Consider the following 27,489-nt stretch of genomic DNA (forward strand, 5'->3'; position numbering starts at 1 on the left):
ATGTGCAGTATTCCCCTAGCGCTGGAGTTCTCCCGTTCTCCTTGACTGGTAAACTTGGTCTTGGCTGGCTGTTTGTGCTGATCTTCTGGGGGAGGGGCCTGTTGGCGTGGTTTCCACATGTCTTTGTCGGAGGCGGAATTGCCCGCCCTTGTCCGTCCGAGCTAAGCAATCTGCTCTGGTTTGCTCTCGGGAGCTTTTTTTCCCTGCCAGCTCTCGGTACAGCTTTGGAGGACGAGAGTGAAAATGGTGGCCTCCCAATCTCCGCCGGGAGGATCCGAGAACTCGGGGCCCCGCTCTTCAGTGCACCCCCAGAGAAAAACAGTCAGTCACTCCCGTCTCCCCGGTCTCTGGCCACACTCCGTGCTCACCCGGCCTGTGACCGAGCGTTTCTATCTCTGGCACCTGACCCCGTGTGGAGTCTCCAAACCCAGCAGATCCCTGCGGTGCGCTCCTGTGCCGCTCTTCCGGGGGGAGGAAGGGGAGTCTCCCCGGCTCTGCCGCTTGTTGGGTCCCAGCTGGAGGAGCAGTGGCCCGACTGTGCCGCGGGTCACGGTTTATGGCAACCCCGAGCTGAGAGCCCGCGCCTCGTCTCCGTCTCTGCAGCCAGCTTCCCCGCTCCGATACCTGGGAGCTCTGCCGCACTCAGGCACCCCTGGTCTTTCTGTGACCCTGAAGGTCCTGAGACCACACTGTCCCGCGAGGGTTCCACCCCCAGCTTAGCCACTGGAGCGACGCCCCTCAGCGGAGCCGACTTCTAAATGTTCCGATTTTGTGCCCCGCGGCTCTATCACTTGCCCGAAGTGGCCGATGGAGGCCCCCTCCCCCGCCGTCTATCCTCCCGAATATCGCCTTGGATTCACTTCTCCGCATGTCCTACCTTCCAGTACGTGGTCGCTTTTCTGTTGAGAGAGTTGTTGCTATTCTTTTCTTCGATCTCCTGTTGAGTTCGTGGGTGTTCAGAATGGTTTGATCCCTATTCAGCTGAATTCCTGAGACCAGACAAAATCCAGGTCTCCTACTCCTGCGCCATCTTGCTCCGCCCCCCTCCCCCATGCCATTTCATGGGAGCATTTAGGCCGTTCACATCAAAAAATGGACAGAAGAGCCTTGCAGTGGCGGCAGCTCCAGAGCAGAGTACGAACTGCGGCGGCCAGAGTCATGGCAGGGCAGGCGTTTAGAACGTTCCTTCCCCTCTTTGACTGAGTTTTAGTTGAAAGGAGTGCAGCTGAAACTGTAACCAAAGGAGGTATTATGCTTCCAGAAAAATCTCAAGGAAAAGTGTTGCAAGCAACAGTAGTAGCTGTTCGATCGGGCTCTAAAGGAAAGGGTGGAGGATTCAACCAGTTAGTGTGAACGTTGGAGATAAAGTTCTTCTCCCAGAATATGGAGGCACCAAAGTAGTTCTAGATGACAAGGATTATTTCTTATTTAGAGATGGTGACATTCTCGGAAAGTATGTGGACTGAAATTATTAAAATGGCATGAAGTGAAGCTGCCCATTCCAGTGAAGTTGTGAAATCTTTCATCATGTAAATAATTTTCATGTTTCTCTTGTATAATAAACTAAAGGTATCCAAACTAATGATATCCAGTGTCTCTAAAATTTAGTTTTAGTGTACTGATATAAACATTAGCAAATAAAAATGCATAAATGAAAAATTAAAAAAGGGCAGAAGACATGAACAGACACTTCTCCAAGGAAGATATACAAATGGCTAATAGACACATGAAAAAATGTTCAACATCATTAGCCATCAGGGAAATTCAAATCAAAACATTGAGATATCACCTTACACCAGTTAGAATGGCAAAAATTGACAAGGCAAGAAGCAACAAATGTTGGAGAGGTTGTGGAGAAAGGGGAACCCTCTTACACTGTTGGTGGGAATGCAAGTTGGTGCAGCCATTTTGGAAAGTGGAAGCCACTTTGGCGGTTCCTCAAAAAGGTAAAAATAGAGCTACTCTCTGACCCAGCAATTGCACTCCTGGGTATTTACCCTAAACATACAGATGTAGTGAAAAGAAGGGCCACATGCACCCCAATGTTCATAGCAGCAATGTCCACAATAGCCAAACTGTGGAAGGAGCCGAGATGTCCTTCAACAGATGAATGGATAAAGAAGATGTGGTCCATATATACAATGGAATACTACTCAGCCATCAGAAAGGATGAATACCCATCTTTTGCATCAACATGGATGGAACTGGAGGAAATTATGCTAAGTGAAATAAGTCAAACAGAAAAATAATTATGGTTTCACTTATCTGTGGAACATAAGGAATAGCATGGAGGACATTAGGAGAAGGAAGGGAAAAATGAAGGGGGGGGGAATCAGAGGGAGAGATGAACCATGAGAGACTATGGACTCTGGGGAATAATCTGAGAGTTTTAGATGGGGAGGGGGGATGGGTGAGCCCGGTAATGGGTATTAAGGAGGGCACGTACTGCATGGAGCACTGGGTGTTATATGCAAACAATGAATCGTGGATCACTACATCAAAAAGTAATGATGTAATGTATGGAGACATAACATAATAAAAGTATTTTATTTATTTATTTGTCAGACACAGAGAGAGAGAGCACAAGCAGGGAGAGCAGTAGGCAGAGGGAGTCCCTGGACTGAATACTTTTTTTCCCCCCAAATTTATATATTGAGGCCTAATCTCCACTTGATGGTATCCAGAGATGGAGCTGTTGGGAAGTAATTACATCATGAGGGTGGAGCCCTCATTAAAGGATTTGTGCCCTTGTAAGACACACAAGAGGGTGCCTGGGTGGCTCAGTCGGTTAAGCATGTCTTTGGCTTAGCTCATGATCTCAGGGTCCTGGGATTGGGCCCCACATTGGGCTCTCTGCTCAGCGAGGAGTCTGCTTTCCCCCGTCTCTGCCCCTTTCCCCAACTTGTGCACTCTCGCACTCTCTCTCTCAAATAAATAAATAAAATCTTTAAAAAAAGAACAAGAGAAATGATCTCTTTCTTGGCCATGTGAGGATGTAATGACAAGGTAGCCCTCTACAAGCCAGGAAGAGGGCTCTCACCAGATGCCAGATTTGCAGTGTCTTGATCTTGGAAATAAATAAGCCCTGTGTTGGGCTCTGCACTCAGCAGGGAGAATCTTCATTTTTCCCTTCCTACTATCTTCTTCTTCTTTTTTTTTTTTTTAACATATAATGTATTATTTGTTTCAGGGGTACAGGTCTGTGATTCATCAGTCTTACACAGTTCACAGCACTCACCATAGCACATACCCTCCCCAGTGTCCATCATCCAGGCCCCCATCCACCCCTCATCACTCCAGCAACCCTCAGTTTGTTTCCTGAGATTAAGAGTCTCTTATGGTTTGTCTCCCTCTCTGGTTTCATCTTGTTTCATTTTTTCCTCCCTTCCCCTATGATCCTCTGTCTTGTTTCTCAAATTCCTCATATAAATAATTAAAATCTTTAAAAAAAATCCAGTTCATAATAATGGGCAAATAATTTGAATATTTTACTAAAGAAGATATATTTATAGCTAATAAATACATGAAAATATGCTCAAACTTCACTAGTTATTAGGAAAATGTAAATTGAAACCACAATATTATGCCACTACAGACCCATTAGAATGGTCATAATTGGGGCACCTGGGTGGCTCAGTTGGTTAAGCGTCTGCCTTCGGCTCAGGTCATGATCCCAGGGTCCTGGGATTGAGCCCCACATCGGGCTCCTTGCTCAGCAAGGAGCCTGCTCCCTCTGCTTCTTTTTTTTTTTAAGATTTTATTTATTTATTTGACAGAGAGAGACACAACGAGAGCAGGAACACAAGTAGGGGGGAGTGGGAGAGGGAGAAGCAGTCTTCCCGCTGAGCAGGGAGCCCGATGTGGGACTCGATCCCAGGACCCCGGGATCAAGACCTGAGCCAAAGGCAGACGCTTAACGACTGAGCCACCCAGGTGCCCCTCTCCCTCTGCTTCTGCCTGCTACTCTGCCTGCTTGTGCTTTCTCTCTCTGTCAAATGAATAAATAAAATCTTTAAAGAAAAAATAAGAATGGTTATAATTTTATTTATTTTTAATGATTTTTTTCCAGCCTCTGGCACGTATTTATTTATTTGAGAGAGAGAACATATGAGTGAGTAAGGGGCAGTGGGGAGAGAATCTTCAATTAGACTCCCTGCTGAGTGCAGAGCCCAACACAGGGCTTAATCTCACAGCCCATGAGATCATGACCTGAAATGTTCTAGCCAGTGCAAGAGGAAAAAGAAAAGCATCCCGAATGCATTTTTTTTTTCCTGCTTGCTTCCTTAAGCATCCTGAATGCTTAACCAACTGAGCCACCCAGGTGCCCCTGGAATAGCTATAATTTTAAAATAGATAATTACAAGTATTGTTGAGGGTGTAGAGAAACTGGATCTCATACATGCCAGTGGGAATGTAAAATTATATTGGCACTTTGGAAAATGGCTTGACTATTTCTTTAGAGAGAAAATGTAGGACACAGAAACTAAAACAAGTGGGACTACATAAAATTAAAGAGCTTCTGAGCAGCAAAGGAAACAATACATTGAAAAGGCAACCTACAGAATGGGAGAAAGTACTCACAAACCATATATCTGCTAAGGGGTTAATATCCAAAATATACTAAAAAACTCATACAACTCAATAGCAAAATAAAAAATAAAAGGAAATAATCCAATTAGAAAATTGGCAAAGGACCTGAATAGATATTTTTCTAAAGACATACAAATAACTAATAGGTGTATGAAAACATGCTTAACATTACTAGTCATCATGGAAAGGAAAATTCAAACCTCAATGAGATATCGCCTTATACCAGTCAGGATGGCTGTTATCAAAAACACAAGAGATAAAAATGTTGGCAAGGATGGGGAGACAAGGGAACTCTTCTGTACTGTTGGTGGGAAAGTAAAATGGTCTAGCCACTATTGAAAATAGAATGACAGTTCCTCAAAAAATTAAGAATTGAATGACCATATTATTCATCAGTCCCCTTCCTGGGTATATCACTCTTAATAGGCTGATTTCAATTTCTTCAGAAGGTATTTCTTCTTCAGATATATCTAAGAGATATCTGCACACCCATGTTCATTGTAGCATTGCTCACAATAGACAAGATTTGGAAACAATTTAAGGGTCCCCTAAAGGATAAATAGATAAAGATGTAGAAATTTTAAGCCATGAGAAAGAAAAACATCCTGCTAATTGTGAGAACATGGATGGACCTTGAGGGCATTGTGCCAAGTGAGATTAGTCACAGAAAGACAAATACCGTATGATGTAACTTCTATGTGGCCAAACTCATGAAAACAGTAGAATGGTGGTTACTATAGATTGGCTGGTTGGGGAATTGGGGAGATGTTGTTTAAGGGTACAAGCTTGCAACTTATAGAGAAATAAGTTCTGGAAATTGAATGCACAGCATAGTCTTTCGTGCTGGTCTCAGCCTATTGATAGTGATGCTATTGGTTAGAAATTCCTGGGGGCACTCACGTGGGACCATGGCAAGCCCCCACAGACATCTTCCCTTTTGGAACCAATGTTGTGGCTGGACAGGCCCTTGTGGTTCTTAGCATGATTGCAAGATGCACTGCAGCAATGACCATCAAGAAACTCTGGGAAAAAATACAGGTATGTTATTTACAATTCCTGAAGGTTATACAGTCTGCCTGAGGCTACACAGCGAGGACTTGATGAGAGAGGAGGAGAGAAAAGAGAATGTGAGTGAGCACGGACTTGGGGTTCTGCTTTTATTGAGGTCCAGGGTGGAGGCCTGGAGTTTCTCCGGTTCACTATTCATTGAGTTTTAAACAAGAGCAGGAATTAAAGCTTGGGAAGGGAAAAACAAGTGGCCAAACTCAATTATTCAAGTCAACCAAAGATTTCTAAAACAAAAGAACTTCAGGAGTGGGGCAGCCTGGCTCTTTCTCTAGTCTTGTAGCTTGCAATGTGTTTGAGATAGCCGTCTTTGAAGTGGATGCCTCATTAATCGCAAGCTCAATATTAGCACTTGCATTACAACAAACGAGCAAACAAAAAAACCTGCCCCAGCCTTACACTACACATAGTTACTATAGTCAACAATACAGTATTATAAACCTCAAAGTTGCTAAGAGGCTAGATCTTAATTGTTCTCACCACAAAAAAAGAAATGGTGATGATGTGTCATGACAGAGGTGTTAGCTAATGCTGTAGTGGTAATCCAATTGCAATATATAAATGTATGAAACCAATACATTATACACCTTAAACTTACACAATGTTATATGTCATTATATCTCAATTTTCAAAAAATAATAAAAAACTGTAAGTTTAGGATATGGCCCTTCTAGTCCCTTGAAGGTATCTACCCATGAGAAATGAAAATATATGTCCACACAAGGATATACACGAATTTTCATAGCAATATTATTTAGTGTAGCCGCACACTAAACAATCTAATGTCTATCACCAGGTATATAGATAACCAAAATGTGGTATATGCCTCTAATGGAATATTAGTCAACAATAAAAGGGATGAACCTCAGAAACGTTTCACTAAGTGAAAAAAGCCCAATTCAAAAGAAAGCATATTGTATTTCATTTTATGAAATGTCAAAACAAGACAAAGTTATAGAGACAGAAAACGGATATATGTTTGTGAATGGATGGAGTTGGGAGTGAGAAAGCAAACTCAAATTTTGCAAATTAATTTCAAATTTAATTACAGATTAATTAATTTTGCAAGTTGCAAGTTGCAGGTATAAGGAAACTTTTAGGTGATTGAAATGATCTAAAACTAGATTGTGGTAGGTGTATAACTATAAATTTACTGGAATTCATTTGAATTTTATACTTATAATGAGTGAATATTACAGTATGTAAATTATCTTCTGATTAAGCTGTTAAAAATTTTAAAAAATGAGAAAATAGAATAACTACACATACAGGAAAGGTAAAAGTGATGTGATTTCCTCTAGAAATTTTTTTGTCATTATATTCGAAAAACGAGAGGAAATGGATGATTTTTTACAGAATTCATTTATTCATTTAATAAATCTTTATTGAGCACCTATTCCATTCTATGAACACAGTCTCTCCCTTAAGGATTTTCTATTTTATTGGGAGGAAACAGACAATAGACAGATCACCTTTGTTTATTATTATATGCAATCTGGTGATGTGTAATAAAAATGCAAGATAGTGTATAGATAGAATGATGTGGAGGAAGGGGTTACTCCAAGAGAAGTAGGCCCTATTCCTGCTGTTAGCTCTGGAGCAGTGGCTCATAGATTTTGCTTAGTGGGGGAGATGAATTGTAAGAATAGAGAGCTTTGAAGCTCTCCCCAAGTTGACTGGCTTTATTTGGAACAGAGTGTAGGGAATGTCACACCTAAAGTTAGTGTCAAAAACAAAGGAGATTTTTGGTGGCAAGAAATTAAGGGAAAGAGAGCTAAGAAGAGCACTCTCCTGGGACAAGAAAATACTTCAACGGTCTTTTCTTAAAAATTACTTCTGGAAGGAGGCCTGAAATTAAAGGCATCCCACTGTGTAGTAATTTATGCCCCAAGGAATCATTTTAAAGAATAGATCAGTGGGCAGTTAGTGGAGACTTGCTACTAAGTGTGATACCACCAAGGGCAGACAGCTTAACAAAGAAGTGAAAGAGACTGACAGCCTAGCTAAGACTGCTGTCATCCTAGGATGACTGTGTGTGTGCCCAAGGCTGAGCCTTTGGGGAGTGATGTTACAGGCTGTGCATTGCTGGGGGAATCAACTTCGCTGAACAAGTCTAGCCAAGGCACCAAACAAAGTGAAAAATAAACAACAATAAGTAGCCCAAGTCTATGTGTGAGGGATCAGTATCCAGAGTTGATACAAAATATTATTAACATGTTCAGTTTTCATCAAAAATTAAAGACATGGAAACAAACAGGGAAGTGTAATCCATTTGTAGGGAAAAAAAGCAGGCATGAGAAACTGCCTTGGCATGGGCCCAGATGTTGGACCCATTAGGGAAAATCTTCAAAGCAGGTATTATAAGTATATTAAAAGAACTAAAACCATGTTTAAAGAATTAAAAGAAGGTGTGATGACAATGTCTCATCATAGAGAATATCAGTAAAGGGAAATTATAAAAAAGATCCAAAGGGAAACGAGTTGAAAAGCACACTCACTGAAATGAAAAATTCACTAGAATAATTTAACAGTAGATTTGAGCTGGCAGAGAATGAATGGGGAAATTTAAAGAAGATTGATAGAGATTATGCAATCTGAAGAGAGAGAAAAGGTAGAAGGAAATGAACAGGACCTAGAGAAACGTGAGACACCATTAAGTACCATTAAGTGTACCAACATACACATAATAGAAATACCAGAAGGAGAGGAGGAAAAGATACAGAAAAAACCCATGATAAAATAATGACTGAAAACTCTAAACTTGATGAAAACATTAACCTACATACCAAGAAGATCAACAAACTCCTAAGTAGGAGAAACACGAAGAGATCCACAGCCAGGTACTGTTGACACAAAATGAACAAACTTTTTAGAATTTCTAAAAAAAGGAAGAGAGTTTTAGTTGAGCCCAAGTAAGGACAGCTGCCTGGGATACATAATCTTGGCAGAGAGTGCGCCAGAGAAGGAATGTTTAATATAGGGTTATATATATTTTTTTGTTACATCAAGAGTTATAAATTATCATGACAAAGGACATTCCAGAAAATTACAAACTTTATCTTATGCTTTTAGTATGTACAAGGTTATAGGCTCTGGAGGTATGGGAATGGAATTTAGGGAGATTTTTATTCTTATCTTTAGTTTGAAATTTTTTTTTTAGGTTATCTGCTAATGAAACAGATGTACAATGTGTGCTTGGGGCAGAAATAGAGCCCATGCTCTGAAGTCTGGTGAAGTCATTCTGACCTTGGTAAAAGTTAAAGTATAGCTTCCCTGGGAGCCCAGGAACAGGGCCCACAAACATTAAAAGAGTTATAAATTTCCTTTACCAATACATCACAGTCAAAATGTTGAGAGACAAAGAGAAAGATCTTGAAAGAAGCAAGAAAAAGATGACTCCTCATATACAAGAGAACCCTGTGTAGCCGTACCCTTGCAGGCTCTAAGCCAGGGGTGGGTGATGGTCTGGTGGGACCAAAGAAATGACCCAGAAACAGTGATGGAGAAATCCAATGTAGAATCTACACACAGGAAGCTTTATAGTGTAGCAACTTAGCATCTATAGCCCTTCCCCTCCTTGTACAGCCAGTGTTCCAAGGAGATCAAAGCCTGCCATCTGGACATTCTCTAAGGGAGAGGCTTTGGGTTGGCTATCCCTGAGACACTGACCTTGAATGCAGAACAACACATTCTTCTACATACTCTGCCTGATAGGAATATTGAGGGAGGACAAGATCTCTACATTCTCAAGACAGTGATTAACAGGGACATTCAGGGTGTGCTTGCACAAACCAGCCTTCCAGCATGTACTGTACAAATCCCAATAACCTTAATGGCCAAATTATGATCAGAAAATAAAAATGCAATGTACAAAATCTTATGGAATTCACCTAAAGCAGTGCTTAGAAGGAGATTTATGGCTGTAAATGACTATATTAAAAAAGAACACACTCTCAAATCAATAACCTTTAACCTTAAGAAACTGTAAAAAGAAGGGCAAACTAAACTACATCAAGTATAAAGAAATAAAGATTAGGGCAGAAATAAAATAGAGAATAGATAAATGACTGACAAAAACCAATGACACTAAAAGTGGTCCTTTGAAAATATCAACAAGATTGTCAAACCTTTAGCTAGATTGATCAAGAAAAAAGTAGACAATTCAAATTACTCAAATCGAAAATGAATGAGGGACATCAGGGCTAACATTGTTGAAACAAAAAGGATTAAAGAGAATACTATGAGCAGCCCAATGCCAACAAATTGTGTAATGTACATGAAATGGACAAAGTGTAAGAAAGACATGAAAGACTAGAACTGACTGTAGAAGAAATAGGGACTCTGAATAACTATAATAAGTAAAGAGATGGAATTAGTAATCAAAAAATTTTCTACAAAGAAAAACCCAGGGCAAGAGGCCTTAATTGGTGAATTCTACTGAATGTTTAAAGAAGATTACCAAAATTTCACAAACTCGTCCAAAGAATAACAGGGTGACACTTCCCTACGCATTCCATGAGGATAGTGTTACCTAGACACTAAAGTTAGACAAGATGTCGCAAGAAAAGTAATCTAAAGTCCAATATCTCTTGTGAATATAGATGCAAAAATACTCAACAAAATACTAGTAAACTAAATCCAGCAGCACATTAAAAGGGGTTATACACCATGACCAAAACATGGGATATATCCCAGTAATGCAAGTTTGGCTTAACATATGAAAATAAATCAATGTAATACATCATATAAATATAGGATAAAGAATTATAGAATAAACTACAACAAATAGGTCATCTCAATAGATAAGGAAAAAGCATGTGAGAAAATCCAACATTCTTTCATGATAAAATCATTCAACAAACTAGGAATATAAAGCAACGTTCTTAGCCTGATAAAGAGCATCTATGAAAAACCCACTTGTAACATATTTGTTGGTGAAGCACTGAATATCACCCCGCCCCAAGATCAGGGAAAGAATAAGAATGTTTATTCTCACCACTTTCATTCAATGTTGGACTGTATATTTTAACCAAATTTATTAGGCAAGGCAAAGAAATATAAGGCATATAAATTAAAAAGCAAGAAGGAAACCTGTGTCTATTTGCATGTGGTGTGATCATGTATAAAGAGAATCCCAGGGTAAATCCACTAAAAAATCTGCCGCTCTAATAAACTAATTCCAAAACTTCGTAAGACATAAATTGCATACATAAAAATCAATTTGAGTTCTACACACCAGCTATGTCATTCTCAAAATGAATGTAAAGCAATTCTAGTCACAATAGCTTAAAAGCTTAAAATAGTTATAAATTTAATAAAAGAAATGCAACCCTTGTACACTGAAAATTGCAAAACCTTATTGAGAGATATTAAATATTATTAACGGAAAGCCAACCCATGTCCATGGGTTTAAAGATTTAATATTGTTAAGATGGCAGTATTCCCCAAATTAATCTTCTGGTTCTACATGATCCCTATTAAAATCCCAACTGAGGGAGTTAAGATGGTGGAGGAGTAGGGGGACCCTTAGTTTGTTCCATCCCTGGAATACAACTAGCTATCAAAATATTCTGAACACTCAAGAAATCAATCAGAGACCTGAGAAAACAAATGCTGGAAGTCTACCAGTAGGAAATCAACCACCATTTCAAATACACAACCTAATCTTACACCTAAAGGAGCTGGGAAAAAACAGCAAATAAAACCTAAATCCAGCAGGAGAAGAGAAATAATAGGATTAGGGCAGAAATCAATGATACAGAAATCAAAAAAACAGAACAAATCAATGAAACTAGGAGCTGGTTCTTTGAAAGAATTAATAAGATTGATAAACCCCTAGCCAGACTCATCAAAAAGAAAATACAAAGGACCCAAATAAATAAAATGAATGAAAAAGGAGAGATGACAACCAACACTGAAGACATACAAACAATTAGAAGAGAATATAATGAGCAATTGTATGCCAACAAATTAGGCAATTTGGAAGAAATGAATGCATTCCTAGAAACATATAAACTACTGAAACTGAAACAGGAAGAAATAGAAAACCTGAACACATCCATAACCCATGAGAAATTGAATCAGTAATCAAAAATCTCTCCCAACAAACAAGAATCCAGGGCTGGATGGCTTTCCCGGGGAATTCTACAAAAACATTTACAGAAAATTAATACCTATTGTTCTGAAACTGTTCCAAAAAATATAAATGGAAGGAAAACTTCCAAACTCCTTGTATGAGGCCAATATTACAAGACCAAAGACCCCACCAAAAAGGAGAATTACAGACCAATATCCCTGATGAACACGGATGCAGAAATTCTCACCAACATATTAGCTAATAGGATCCAACAGTATATTAAAAGGTTTATTCACCACAACCAAGTGGGATTTATTCCTGGGCTGCAGGGGTGGTTCAACATCCGCAAATCAATCAATGTGATACACCACATAAATAAACGAAGGGATAAGAACCAGAACATCCTCTCAATAGAAGCAGAACAAGCATTTGACAAAATACAGCATCCTTTCTTGATAAAAACCCTCCACCATATAGGGATAGAGGGAACATACCTCAACTTCATTAAAACCATATAAAAAAGACCCACAGCAAATATGATCCTCGATAGGGAATAACTGAGAGCTTGTCCTCTAAGTTCAGGAACATGACAGGGATGTCCATGCTGACTACTGTTCAGCATGGTACTGGAAGTCCTCGCCTCAGCAATCAGACAACAAAAAGTAATAAAAGGCATTCAAATCGGCAAAGAAGTGAAACGTTCACTCTTTGCAGATGACATGAAACTCTATCTAGAAAACCCAAAATACTCTACCAAAAAATTGCTAGAACTGATAGAGGAATTCAGCAAAGTCTCAGGATATAAAATCAACACTCAGAAGTCAGTTGCATTTCTATACACTAACAATGAAGCACCAGAAAGGGAAATCAAGGAGTCAATCCCATTTACAATTGCACCAAAAATCATAAGTTACCTAGGAAATAACCTAACCAAAGAGGTAAAAGATCTGTACTCTGAAAACTATAGAACACTTATGAAAGAAATTGAGGAAGATACAAAGAAATGGAAAAACATTCCATGCTCATGGATTGGAAGAACAAATACTGTGAAAATGTCTATGCTACCCAAAGCAATCTACACATTCAAAGTAATCCCTATCAAAATGCCATCAGCATTTTTCACAGAGCTGGAATTTGTATGGAACCAGAAAAGACCCTGAATAGCCAAAGGAATGTTGAAAAAGAAAACCAAAGCTGGAGGCATCACAATTCTGGACTTCAAGCTCTATTACAAAGCTGTCATCATCAAGACAGTATGGTACTGGCACAAAAACAGACACATAGATCAGTTGAACCAAATAGAGAACCCAGAAATGGACCCTCAACTCTATCATCAACTAATCTTTGACAAAGCAGGAAAGAATATCCAATGGAGAAAAGACAGTTTCTTCAACAAACGGTGTTGGGAAAATTGGACAGCACATGCAGAAGAATGAAACTGGAACATTTCCTTATATCATACACAAAAATAGACTCAAAATGGATGAAAGACCTAAATGTGAGTAAAGAATCCATCAAAATCCTGGTGGAGAACACAGGCAGCACCCTTTTCAACCTCGGCGGCAGCAACTTCTTGCTAGACATGTCTCCAAAGGCAAGGGAAACAAAAGCAAAAATGAACTACTGGGACTTCATCAGGATAAAAAGCTTTTGCACAGCAAAGGAAATAGTTAACGAAACTAAAAGGCAACCTACAGAATGGGGAAAGATATTCACAAATGACATATCAGATAAAGGGCTAGTATCCAAAATCTATAAAGAACTTATCAAACTCAATGCCCCAAAAACAAATAATCCAGTTAAGAAATGGGCAGAAGACATGAACAGACATATCTCCAAAGAAGACATACAAATGGCCAAAAGACACATGAAAAAGTGCTCAATATCACGTGGCATCAGGGAAATACAAATCAAAACCACAATGAGATACCACCTCACACCTGTCAGAATGGCTGAAATTGGGGCGCCTGGGTGGCTCAGTTGGTTAAGTGTCTGCCTTTGGCTCAGGTCATGATCCCAGGGTCCTGGGGTAGAGCCTTACCTCAGGCTCCCTGCTGAATGGGGAACCTGCTTCTTCCCCTTGCCTCTCCCCTTGCTCGTGCTTTCTCTCTCTCTCTCAACTAAATACATTAAATCTTTTTTTTTAAAGGTTTTTTATTTATTTATTTGAGAGAGAGAATGAGATAGAGAGAAAGCATGAGAGGGGAGAGGGTCAGAGGGAGAAGCAGACTCCCCGCTGAGCAGGGAGCCCAATGCGGGACTCGATCCCGGGACTCCAGGATCATGGCCTGAGCCGAAGGCAGTTGCTTAACCAACTGAGCCACCCAGGTGCCCTAAATACATTAAATCTTAAAAGAATGGCTAAAATTAACAACTCAGGAAATGGCAGATGTTGGCAAGGATGTAGGGAAAGGGGAAACCTCTTACACTGTTGGTAGGAATGCAAAGTGGTTCAGCCACTTCAGAAAACAGTATGGTGGTTCCTCAAAAATAGAACTACACTTTCACCCAGCAATTGCACTACTAGATATCTATCTAAAGGATACAAACATAGTGATTTGAAGGGGCACATGCACCCCAATGTTTATAGCAGCAATGTCCACAATAGCCAAACTGTGGAAAGAACCCAGATGACCATCTACAGATGAATGGATAAAGAAGATTATATATATATATATATATATATATATATATATACATATATATATATATATATGTATATATATCATGGAAAATATTACTCAGCCATCAAAAAGAATGAAATTTGCAACAATGTGAATGCAAGTAGAAGTTATTGTGCTAAATGAAATAAATCAGTCAGAGTCATAACCATATGATTTCCGTCATGTGGAATTTAAGAAATAAAATACATGAACATTGGGGAAGGGAAGGAAAAATAAGATAAAAACAGGGAGGGAGGCAAACCATAAAAGACTTGTAAGTATAGGAAACAAACTGATGGTTGCTGTAGGGGAAGTGGGTGGGGGAATGGGGTAATTGGGTGATGGGCATTAAGGAGGGCACTTGATGTAATGAGCAGTGGATGTTATATGCAACTGACGAATCACTAAATTCTACCCCTGCAACTAATAATACACTATATGTTAACTAAATTGAATTTAAATAAAATTAAAAAGAAATCCCAACTGGCTTTTGTGTGGAAATTGACGAATTGATCCTAAAATTCACATGGAAGTGGAAGGTACCCAAAATTGTCAAAATAATTTTTAAAAAGAAGAACAAAGTTGGAGGATTCACACTTCCAATTTGAAAACACATTACAAAGCTACAGTATTGAAGAGAGTGAAGGCTAGCGTAAGTACAGACATATAGATCAATGGAATAGAATATAGAGCCTGGGAATAAACTCTAACATCTGTGGTCAATTAATTTATGGCAAAGATGCCACAGAAATTTAATGTGGAAAGAATAGTATTTCAACACATGATGCTAGGACAACTAGATATCCACATAGAAAAGAACAAAGTTGGAAACTTAACCAAGGCAAAAGACTTGTACACTAAAAATCAGAGAACATTGCTGAAAGAGATTAAAGAAGATATAAATTGTTGGAAAGACCTCTTATGTTTATGGATTGCAAGACTTAACATTGGTAAGATATCAATACTACCCAAATCAATATACAGATTCTGTGCAATCCCTATCAAAATCCCAACAACTTTGGCAAAAATAGAAAAATCCATCCTGAAAACTTATATGGAATCTCAAGGGACCCTGAATAGGCAAAACACTCTTGAAAAAGAAAACCAAATTTGATGTTTTAATAATTCCTGATTTAAAAACTTACTGCAAAACTATAATAATAAAAAATGGTGGTACTGGCATAAATACAGACATATAGACCAATGGAATAGAATAGAGAGCTCAGAAGTAAACCTTTGTGTATATGATCATATGATTTTTGACAAAGTATCAAGACCATTCAAATGGGAAAAGTACCATCTTTTCAACAAATGGTGCTGGGAAAATTGGATATCCACATGCAAAAGAATAATGATTCTTACTTTATGCCATATACAAAAATTAACTCAAAATGGATCAAAGACTTAAATTCTAAAACTCTTAGAAGAAGACATAGTGGAAAAATCTTCATGACATTGGATTTGGCAAAGATTTCTTGGATATCACACCAAAGTATAGGCAACAAAAGTACAAATAGGTAAATTAGACTATATCAAAATTTAAATCATCTGTGCAGTGAAGGACACAATCAACAGAGTGAAAAGGCAATCTACAGAATGGGAGTAAATATTTGCAAGTCATATATCTGCACAGGGGTTAATATTCAGAATATATATGGAACTTCTAAAACAGTAGAAGTTCTTCTAAAAATGTAGACATGCTAAGTGAAAGAAGTCTATCACTAACAAACAAATACTGTATAATTCTATGAATTATCCAGAGTAGTCAAACTCATAGAAACAGGAAGTAAAATGGTGCTTGCCAGGAGCTGGGGGGAGGGACAAATGAGGAATTGTCGATTAATGGATATGAAAAAGTTCTGGAGATTGGTTGCACATCAATGAGAATATACTTACTACTGAAGTGTACACTTAAAGTGAGTAAGTTGGTAAACTTTATATTATGTGTATTTTACCACAATTAAAAAAAAGTTATTCTTATGCATTAAGACCGGTGAATTTAAATCACGTTCTGAAGATAACAATACTTGCTAGCCTAACAAGGTGATAAGAAAGATTGCTTGACCACTCACTTTTTATTGCTCACTCTAAGTATAAATACTGTGTTTTTTGTATTATGCATTATTTCGTAGAATCAAATTTGAATCAAATTCTTGTTCTAAGATTTATTTATTTAGTTTTAAAGAGTTTGTTTATTTGAGAGAGAGAAAGCCAGAGCCAGAGCAAGAGCAGAAGGGGAGGGGAAAAGGGAGGGGCAGAGGGAGAGGGAGAAGCAGACTCCCCACTGAGCAGGGATCCCAGCGTGGGACTCGATCCCAGGACCCTGAGATCATGACCTGAGCAGAAGGCAGACGCTTAACCGACTGAGCCACCCAGGCACCCCTTGTTCTAAGATTTTAACAATAATTAGAATTATGAAGTCATCTGATTGGAAGTAAAAGGGACGATAATGAGTCCTATCCTTCCAGGGAATAAGCCCCTCCCTGAAAGTGAGTATGGCCCTTCATACACTGCTCCAGCTCTTACTGACTCATTAAATGCAACAACAACAAAAATAGCCAAGTAGATTAGTGGAAACAATAGAAATTTCAGATATGGATTCCAGTGTATATGAATTAATATACGACAAAAGATGTGTTCTGTGTCTGCTAGCAAAGGGTGGTTTCTTTATAAATCAGGCTAGGATAATTGACTATTTATGGAATAAAACTAAGCCAGCCTTTTTTCCTTATACCTTTAAAAAATAACATACAGATGGATTGATGCCTTCAATAAAACAATATAATATTATAAGAAAACTGAAGATGCTATTTCATAATCTTTGAATAGGAAAGACCTTCATAAGACAGGTGACCCAGAGGTCACTAGTCATAAAAAGCATTGGCACATTCAAATCCACTAAAATTAACAGACTTTATACATCAAAATTCACTGAAGACAAAACCAAAAGCGAAACAGTAAACTGAAATTCATGGCGTACGTGTTACACAAAGACTAATGTATCTCGTTCAGAGTAAAGCAAACGAACCAATGGAAAAATGGATAATGAACAAGATATTCTCAGAAGAGAAAATACAGATGTCTGATAAACACATGAAAAGAGGGGCGCCTGGGTGGCTCAGTTGGTTAAGTAACCAACTCTTGATTTTGGCTCAGGTCATGATCTCGGGGTCCTGAGATTGGGTTCCGTGCTCAGCTGGGAGTCTCCTTGGGGATTCTCTCTCTTTGTCTCCCTTTGCCCCTCCTCCCACTCGGGTGCTCACTTGCTCTCTCAAATAAATAAATTTTAAAAAGAAAACACATGAAAAGATGCTTCATTATCGGTGAGGGGGATGCAAAATGGAGCTATAACTGAAGGAAACAAAACATCCCCTGCTGGTGAAAATGGAGAGGGAGAGAGCCATGCACACACTCTTGGGGTGTGTATGGGGGTGGGGGGTAAATTACTGAAAGCTTTTTATGAAATTGTTATGGTAATGTCTGGCAATAGTAAAAATACACGTGTTCTTTTATGCAGCACAGTCACTTTGGGGAAGCAATCTTTTGGGAATAAATTGCACTAATGCACAATAATATATGTACAAAATGTTTATTTCAGCTTTATTTGTGCTGTCAAAAACCTGAAACCAAACCGAAGGTTTGCCTAGAAGGGAAAGGAATAGTTGAATAAAATATGATTCAATCTGCTATCAGTTATTATGCAACTGTTAAAAACAATTATGTATATATAATATATAGAAGCAGTTGACTTGGGCGGGTGTCAATCATATACTAAGAAAAACGATCCACAGGGTAAATGATTGCAATTTTGTAAAAACAAGCAGTTACCACCTATTTCTGTTTATATAGCATTATGTTCACTTTGAAGAAATGGAGAAATGACTTTTTCTTCATGCATCTTTTGTAGCACATATACTTTTGTAATTTCATTTTAAAATAAATACAATATTAAATTGTAAATAAATGTTAGATACTTGTCTTTATGTTTTTTTTTTTTTTGCAAGATGGAATTATCATTTACTAAACTTTCACTTAACTTTTGACTACTCATCATAGTTCAGCATTTCTCCAGTGGAGAGATGTGTTTGTGGGTATGTGTTAAATCACCCGGGATGGGTTTTGTTTTCGTTTTTTAAAGTGTAACTGCCTCTGTCCTTTCCTTCCTCCCACCCTTCCAGGGATGATGGGTGCAAGTGGGCAGGGCATTTGTATTTTTTCAGTTTCATAAGCGTTTCTGCTCTGTCCCCTGCACCACAGTCCCTGGTTGACAACTACCAAGTCCACTACCAAGTCCATAGCTGCGGATGCCCTGATTGAAGCTAGAAATTGTGGCTGGGTTTTAATAAAATAATGCATTTTCTTAAGTAAGAAAAGTCATGTCTTATTTTTCTTGAAAGTGTGTTCTCTGGAGGAAAAGAATGCCTTACAATTTCCACAGTTTGTTTTGTAATTTTGTTCTCTGTGAGAGACCTTATGGCATTTTTAAAAGCACCTGTAGGAGAAATGCTTTTAAAGCATTAACCAAATTGAATCATAAGAAATATATTTCTGAATCTCATTTTTATTTTTTATTTAAAAAAATTTTTTAAAGATTTATTTGAGAGCGAGAGGAGGATGGGCGGAGGGAGAGAAAGACTCTTAAGCCGACTCCCCGCTGAGTGTGGAGCATGTAGCAAGGATCCCCGCGCAGGGCTCCGTCTTAGGACCTGAGATGATGACTTGAGTGGAAATCAAGAGTCCGTGGCTTAAGGGACTGAGCCACCCAGGTGCCCGTCTGAATCTCATCTTCAGTGAAGTTATCTTCAACAGTTCACAACACACTGGGTCTTTAGCACCAGATGAAAACAGCCCTCTGACTCCTTGGTGGGGGGTTAGTCTCATTCATTCTGACTAGTCCTTGTTCCCTGCTCACTTTGGAATCTTTCTGCTTTCTGACCTGAACATTCCATTCCCTCGGTTTATAGCAGCGTTCCTTCGTTCAACTGAGCTAATGCGGAACCTGATGTTTCATATGGCTTTTTAAGTTCTGATCTTTGCTTTTGCTCATTAATTATGGTTCATACTGAGCCACTTGGTTACATCGGTTCTAGGCGCACTGTGAACATACCTTGTCCATTCAAGCACGCTCCTAAAGTCCCTCACCCAGCGCCGCGCTTTGCGCGAAGAGCGGCCTCTCTGCCCACCTGGGTGAGGACACAGTGGGAGGGCCCTCAGCCCCAAGCCAGCTTCTCTCTGGGACACCACTTCCTGACCCTCCCGCTGGGGTTCTTAAATTGTGCGCATCACAAAAGCCCCTGCGGACCCGACGACAGCTACGGGGAAAGGCACCCACATTGCTTTCACATGTGACCCAAGGGGGGTGGGTAACTTTCGCAGAGCCTCCCGCCCTTCCCCTGCACTCCCAAGTGAAGACCCCCCCCCCCCCCGCTCTGCCCTCCCGCTCTCCCGACTTGCCCCCGGCACACCGGCTCATCCTGCGTGGGGTGTCCGATGCCCCAGTGACCGCTAGGTGCCGACAGAGACCCGGCAGGACGCCTCAGCTCTTCTAGGGCTGAGGGCCACCAGTCCGCGGGTCCAGTTTGCCCTTGCCCAAGGGGCGAAATGAGGGCTCGGGACAAAAGAGTGGCCCCAGGTCTGCCCTCCTCCCCCCCAGCGCTCACAGGGAATAAAGGCTGGAAACGACTTCCTGCTCACACCTGCGACATTCTCCTCTGGCAATCCTCTCCCTGCCCTGATCCCAGCGTGTAGGCATATTTCCAGCACTCAGATCCAGTAGGAAACGTGCTGCCAATGTAGCTGCCTTTGCCGTGCCCGTGTTCCCCACACCTACAGCCTCCCTTCTCCAGGTGGGAGCGGATGGCGAGCCACGTTCTCTCTGCCCCCCAGCAGGACCCGTCGCCTGGGAGTACTGTGGGCGGGACTAAGGACAGGGGCACATTTCAGTAGCTGTGTGACTTTGAGCTCATTATTCAGCCTCTCTGTGCCTGCCTTTCCTCGTGTATACAAGGAGAATTGTAATGGTACCTACCTCATGCGGCTAGTATGGGAATGGAATGATTCCATATTTCTAAAACACAACACCTGGCACGTAGTGAGTACTCAGTATAAGTTAGCTATTCTGATTTGTCTTCTTGGATCTTTGTAGCAGGGTCTCAGTAATTATTTATTTTACTTGGCATTCTGCACTTGTAGCTCCTAATTTTTGATTATGGATTGTAACTTTTCTTTAAATTCAATGGCTTGTTTAATCTTTTTATCTGTTAGAATGGATCTGCCCCGATAAAGTACAACTTTGGGTCTATAAAATTTTACCTAAGCTCCTCGCTTTTTCAGCTGTGTCTCACATTTGTTCGATTCTTTTTGATTCTGGTTATCTACACAGCCTTGGTTTTGATGGTGGTGTTGCTGTACTCTGGGTTGTGACAACTCTGACAGTATATCACTGGAGTCAGTACCTTCTGGGAACACACAAGAAAAACTAGAAGCTTATCCCTTCACCCACAGGTAGAAAAATATCCCCTCTGGTATAAATATTTGACCCTGGAAGCATAGGTTCAGAGATCATGTAGAAAATGCTGCCCCAAGCTTTCTGCGGAAGATCCTGTGCCCACTCAAGTGCACAATACTGCTTGATAATGACCAGTCATGGGCCCCAGGGTTCCCAAAAGTTGACCTGCCATGCAGAATTGTGCACAAAGTTCAGGGTGGCCCAAAATTTCCTTCTTGTATCTGTCCTGCATTTTCTTATTTGTCTTTTAAAAAATTGAGATATAATTCATACACTATAAAGTTCATCCCTTTAGAGCGCACGATTCAGTGTTTTTAAGGATATTCACAGAACTTTGCAACAGTCACCGCTTTCTAACTCTGGAACCTTTCATCAACCCAAAAAGAAACCCCAGGCCCATTAAACATACTCATTCACAATTTCCCACCCCTACCTCCAACTCCTGACAACCACCCTCTGCTTTCAGTCTCTATGGATTTGCCTGTTCTTAACATTATATACAAATGAAATCATACAATGTGTGGCATTTTGTGTCAGACTTCTGAGACTTAGCATCATGTTTCCAAAGTCCATCCATGTAGCCGCAGGTATCAATACTTCATTCCTTTTTCATGGCTGGTAAATGATTAAACAAAATGTGGAAAGCCTCCTTATCTTTTTGAGGCATACGAGTAGGTAGAACAAATTGGGAGTTTCTAGGATTGGTAGAACAAGTCCTCATACAATCTATGCCTTCTGTTTCAAGACCAGAACCCCAGGTTCTCTCAGTCTTGCCGTGTTCAGATCAGAGTCCTTTTGTTTGCACACTGTTGTGATATGGCAGCTTAATCCCTCACCTCCACCCCATTTGCCTCTCATTGCTATTGGGAAGATCTGGCGGGGATTTACCTGGACCCTGTTATCTGAACTCTGAGATGGCCTAAACTCCTCAAAAGAAGTCACTTTCTCAGCCCAGCTCCAGCCCAGAAATGTGCCTTTGTAAGCAGAGGATAGGCTACTGAGGCTCCTGCCTATGGGTCAGTGTACCCACAGAGTCCCAGGACAGAGCCACCACGGTGAGAGCCAGTCCTGCCCTTAGAGAATGCTTGCTGCCCTGCCTCCACTGGCCACTCACCACCAAGCTGCTTTTCTCCTCTCGCCACCTGTAAAAGTGAATTACATGTCCTCAGTCCTATTTCTGGGGTTGGGTGTCATGTGTAATTATGACCACAAGATGCCAATAGAGAGCTTGGCTGGAAGTCTTGTCTTTGTCTGCTGGGGCTGACAGGCGCTGTTTCATTCCACCCGATTATATTTGTTCCACAATCCATAGGAAGCACCTACTATGTCATGGTTCTGGGTGAGACTGGGTCACAGTGTTCACAGAATGAGTCAAGCTACAGTATGTGCGATCTGAACTCTACAAACAGGCAGCTTCCACACTCCACAATCTCATCCTTCTCTCCAAAGGGATAAACTAGAGAAATGGAACCTCCTACAAGTGAACATTATAAAGACCCCTAGGCACGCCTAGGTCACTTTTATTTTCCACAGCCTTGTCCCCTCTCTACAAAGCCACATGTCACAATGCTCTCCGTATCACATCGTACCTAATTAGCTATCCTGTGTTATTTCTGTGGCCCCAGAGATGCTCATGTATTATTGTGAAACATGAGTTTATCCATGGGCTCAAGATAACTTCTCATGAGGTCCTAATATTGTGTATTGCAATATTTTCAAGGGCAGGGGCCATGCATTTGTCATGTTTTATTCATATATTATGTCAATATTTGTGAGTACCTACTACTTGCCAAGCCTTCTGTTAAATTATGGATATACAATAATGAGTTAAAACAGCATCCTCATGGAGCTTATTGTGTTTCTATCTATCTGTGCCAGGTACAATGCTTAGGATATATTAGAAGTTTAGCCAATGTTTGCACAGTCGATTGTTAATACTTTCATTGTAATTATATTCAAGATGTGATAATGATTTTAATTCTGGCCCATTCTAGTAAAATGTCTGAGTAGCAAAACACATTAATAGCACTTTCAGTAAGCTTCAAAGATTTGGCTGAAGGACATATATTTAATAGATTTAAATGTTAGCGAATCTTACTAAGAGGATTACCACGGGCAATTTCAAAAGATTATGATTTAGGGTTGCTAAGGGAGGTGAAGGATCCTTAACATCAAAGGTAAAGACTTTTGCAATGATTGATACTACTGTATTTAACATACTGGAGATCCAGTACTTTGGCCAGTACAGATTATAACTTTTCTTTAAATTAGGTGGCTTGTTTAATCTTATTTTCTGTTAGGATGGATCTACTCTGATAAAGTATAACTTTGGTCTATAATATTCTGCCCAGGCCTGGTCATCTTCCTAGGGAGTTTCATGGATGTAGGTGTTTTTTAACCTAGCCCCTAAAAGAATGAGAAAATTCAATTTTTTCCCTCATATTTCAACATATGTCACCCAGAAATTACCAGGTGAGCCAATATATACAGTGAGGTAAAGCATTGGGTTTTGTATAAAAACATTTGAGTTCAAGTCTTGTCTATTCCATTTACTAAATGTGTAACCATGCTAAGAAGAAATAATTTGCAGAAATATTGGAAGTACCAAATGAGGTGATTCATGGGAAAACATGTTTTGTAAAATGGCAAACTTAGGTCTAAGATCTGTCATTCTCAAGAATCATACCAGATTAATTAATAAATTCAATAAATATTTATTGGGGACCTACTTTGACCGGGTCCTGTGCTCTGTGCTAGGCACACAGTAAAGATTTCAACATCTTAAACTCTAGCAACTAACAGTCTATTTGGGAGGCACTCCTATGAACAAAGAAGGTAATCGTGTATTGTCAGTGCTGTGATAGAAGAACACAGAGTATACAGCATGCCTGGCCAGACCGACTTGTGTCATGGCAAAGCAGGAGAACGTGATTGGTAAGAGTATGCTCGTTTAAATACTGGACCACCTCTGTGACCTAAGTTCTCTGTGTCTCAGTTTCCTTACCTATGAAAGAGGGGATAATAATGGTACTTAATTTATGGGATTGTTGGAGAACCAAGTGGAGCATCACATGCAAAGCACCCAGGACAGTACCTGGTATGGAGTAAGGACTATATAAATGTTAGCTGTATTTTTTTCTTATTCTCTCTCTTTGGCCACAGTGTCAGGTAGAGCTTCATAGAGGCTATGACCCATGCACTTCATCTTGAGTGATGAGCAGTTTCTTACCGTATGGACATTGGGAATAAGGGGGATGCTGTGAACAGAGAATGGTGAACTTAGGAGGCTCATGAGAAGATGTATAGAAGGAGGCATACAGCATGCTGCAAGGAGATCGCAGTTCTTGAGGGGAACCTCACAAGAGGGAAATCCACAAGTGGAGTTGTAGAGATGGTGAGAACTGCAGCATGGAGGTCAGTGTTCATCATGTTTCAGTGTTCAGACTTTGCCAGGTAGGTGATGGGGAGGAGATAATGGAAGTTGAATAAGAGGGAAATGTCCAGGAAGAACCTTCAGGTTTGTGACCTGTGGAACTGGGATTATGGTGGGTGCCCATGACCAAGAGGTATAAGGGGTGTGTCCTAGCCTGAGTTCACTACAAAACAGAGACTGAAGTAAAGCTGTTGTGTGAAGGGTTTCTTGAAGGCTGCAATTACAGAGCAGCTAGAAGGAGCAGAGAAAGGATATGAGGCAAGGAACGAGAGAAAGCAAATACAAAGCAGCACATTACAGAGATTTCTACAGCTACTTGCGAAAACACAGCTGGTTGCTTGTTCTCATTGGCTGTGTCTGGGTAAGCACTATGAAACCACCTTGGTTCAGCTGATTAACTCCTTTGAACTTCTAGGTTGTGTCACCTCACTCCTTCCAGTAATCATCTGAAAGTTGGAACCCACAGCCCATGTTACGGCACTACATTTGAGGCTAGAAGTGGGAAAGCCAGAGTTTCTATTTGTTTTTCTTTTTTAAGTTTTAAATTTTACATTAGTAAAACATTTTTAAATGTTATACTAGTTTCAGGTGTACAGCATGGCAATTTGACAAGTTTATACATTATGCTTTGCTCGCCACAAGTGTAGCTCCCATCTGTCACCATAGAATGCTCTTAAAATATCATTGACTATATTTCTTACGCTGTGCCTTTTATCTCCGTGACTTATTCATTCCAAAACTGAAAGCCTGAATCTCCCACTCCCCTTCACCCATGGTGCCCATCCCGCTCCCGCCGTCCTTCTGACAGGCATCAATTTGTTCTCTTTATAGGTCTGATTCTGCTTTTTGCTTGCTTGTTTATTCATTTTTTTTTTAAGATTCTACATGAGTGAAATCATAAGGTATTTGTCTTTCTCAGTCTGACTTACTGCACTTAGCATAATACCCTCTAGGTCCATCCATGTTGCGGCAAATGGCATGATCTCATCTTTTTTATGGCTGTGTAATCGTCATTTTCATTGAAACAGTTATAAAAAAGGATCTGCTGGAGCTTGGATCTTAGCCCAGGGGATTCCATGAGAGCTGATGTTATTAGCAGACAAGGTGACGGTGGTGACAGGTAGGGATCTCCTTTGAGCAAGTGGCCAAGGACCTGGGAGGCCAAGGACTCCTCTTGTGTAAATTGAAAAGGGCATAAATTCACGATGCTATGATTTACCCCTTGATACTATAATTTGGAGCCTCCATTTTTGTGAGAACAACATATTCTCACTTTTTTTCTGGATGAAGAAGCAATCCTTCACATTGGTGGCCAGTTATATTCTCCTGAAAAGGACGATTATTTTCCTAATGACAGTTAGTATGCCAAGATACAGTTCCTGCTACTGTATCTGGTCTCAGAACCATAATTTATATTGATCATCTCCCTCTTACAACCACTATGTTTATACTTACCCCACAATAAACTAGCACCTTGGCTAATTTAGGTTGCTTGCTTGGTGGAGTGACCCAGACCTTCATCCCAGAGGGGTTTGAGCACTTAGTTGTTTTTCTCTTTTTGGGTTGTGGTTGCTGCAGTTTGATATTTACAGTTATCATTGGGATAGAGGCATTAAGAGGTGCTGAATTTCAAACAGAATTCTCCCTATCTCTGTGCATAGTACAGTCCTAGCTCTTAATAGAAATTAAGGTCATTATCTCAGTAAGTATAAACATTTCTTTCTTTTCCTGTTGTTCCACTGGCATTGGGATCCCAATGTTGCAAGATGGGAGTTGCAGCTTCTGGTTCATTGAAACATTTACTGTGTCATCAAGTGGAACTGGCTCCCAACCTTGGAACCAGTATCTCAAACCCAGCATAGCTTAGGTTTTCAGGCATGGGGAAACAGAAGTTCCACAAATGGGTCACTGGAGTGATAGTCTGAGGAGCCACTCCTACTACTGCCCTTCAGTTCCTGGACCTAAGTTTTTAAGCTATTCAAGAAAATAATATATTGGCTATGATTTCAGTGACTATACTACATCTCAAGATGTTGTGAGTAAGCTGGTGCCTTAGCTTATCCTTCAACAGGTCTATCTACCATTGTCTTAGGCTTCCTGATTCTGGATGATGAGGTACATGGCAAGTCCAGGGATTCTCATGTTCATGAGCCCATTGTTGCACCTCCTTTGCTGTTAAGTGGTCCCTTTGATATTGGGTATTATCATGCATAGTTCCATGTCAGTGGATCAGGAATTTTCTCAGCTTTTGCATGGTGGGGATGCCAGAAGTTCTGCAGATAGAGAAGGCAAACACATATCTGCCTTATATATCTGTTCAGATAGAGATGAATTGCTGCTTTCCCCAAATTGGAAAGGGTCTGATGTAATTGATCTTCAACTAGTTGTCTGCCTGACCTACCTGAATAATGGTGCCATACTGGGGACTAATACTATCAATTTCTACTAGTGAAGGTTTGGCATATTCAGCAGTTGTTGGGTTCATGCATAGCTGGCATATTCCTTTTTCCATGAGCAAGCACATTGTGCAAGTACTGGGGTAGCTGAGGAAGGACATGGGCTGAGATCCACTGAATGAGTCTTTTGTTCACATGGTTGTTAAGAGATTTCTCTGTGAGGTATATTATTTGGTAGGTATTAACCTGAGACAAATATCTGTATGTTTTGTGTCCATTTCCATAGATCCATCCATATACCTCTTCCCTATACTCAATCTTCTGGTTTTGGCCACTTGAATGAAGTTGTAATATGGCCGCAGCAGTCCCTTTCCGGCTAGTGCCAACGTACTGTGCTGACCTATCTGTAAATCAGGCAACAAAGTTAGGTGCAACAAATCAGGCAACAAAGTTAGGTGACATGAGCATCTTGACCACCCATTCATGTAATTGATTCATACCTTCTGGACCTGCTTGAACCTGATCCCAAATGTATTGCTTCAGTGTATAGGGGGTTAAGTGGATAGCTGTTATAACTACCCAAACTTATGACATGTTGGACTTGTTAACGTCATGATGTTATTATGGACATCTCTCTTTGCAAAGTCTCTTGGTATCCTGTGGTCAGGTGCCCATTGTTGACTGGACATAGTAACATAGCAGATGTTTTGCAAACAGAGAGTATTTCTCTGCCACAGAGGGCTTGTTATTTCTCTAGA

At 40.2% G+C, this 27,489-nt stretch overlaps 1 long non-coding RNA gene and 1 pseudogene across 1 annotated transcript in view; both read left to right on the plus strand.

Annotated features, from left to right (window-relative positions):
- The window catches only part of LOC141370369 (uncharacterized), a 169,398-nt gene that overhangs the window by 43,221 nt on the left and 98,688 nt on the right, over positions 1–27,489 (plus strand). The window lies entirely within an intron of this gene.
- LOC112809190 (10 kDa heat shock protein, mitochondrial pseudogene) lies at positions 1,116–1,527 on the plus strand (annotated as a pseudogene).

The sequence above is a fragment of the Callorhinus ursinus genome, unplaced genomic scaffold (genome assembly GCF_003265705.2).
Source record: "Callorhinus ursinus isolate GAN/ISIS: 27379988/994484 unplaced genomic scaffold, GSC_fseal_2.0 scaffold33, whole genome shotgun sequence".
NCBI lineage: Eukaryota > Metazoa > Chordata > Mammalia > Carnivora > Otariidae > Callorhinus > Callorhinus ursinus.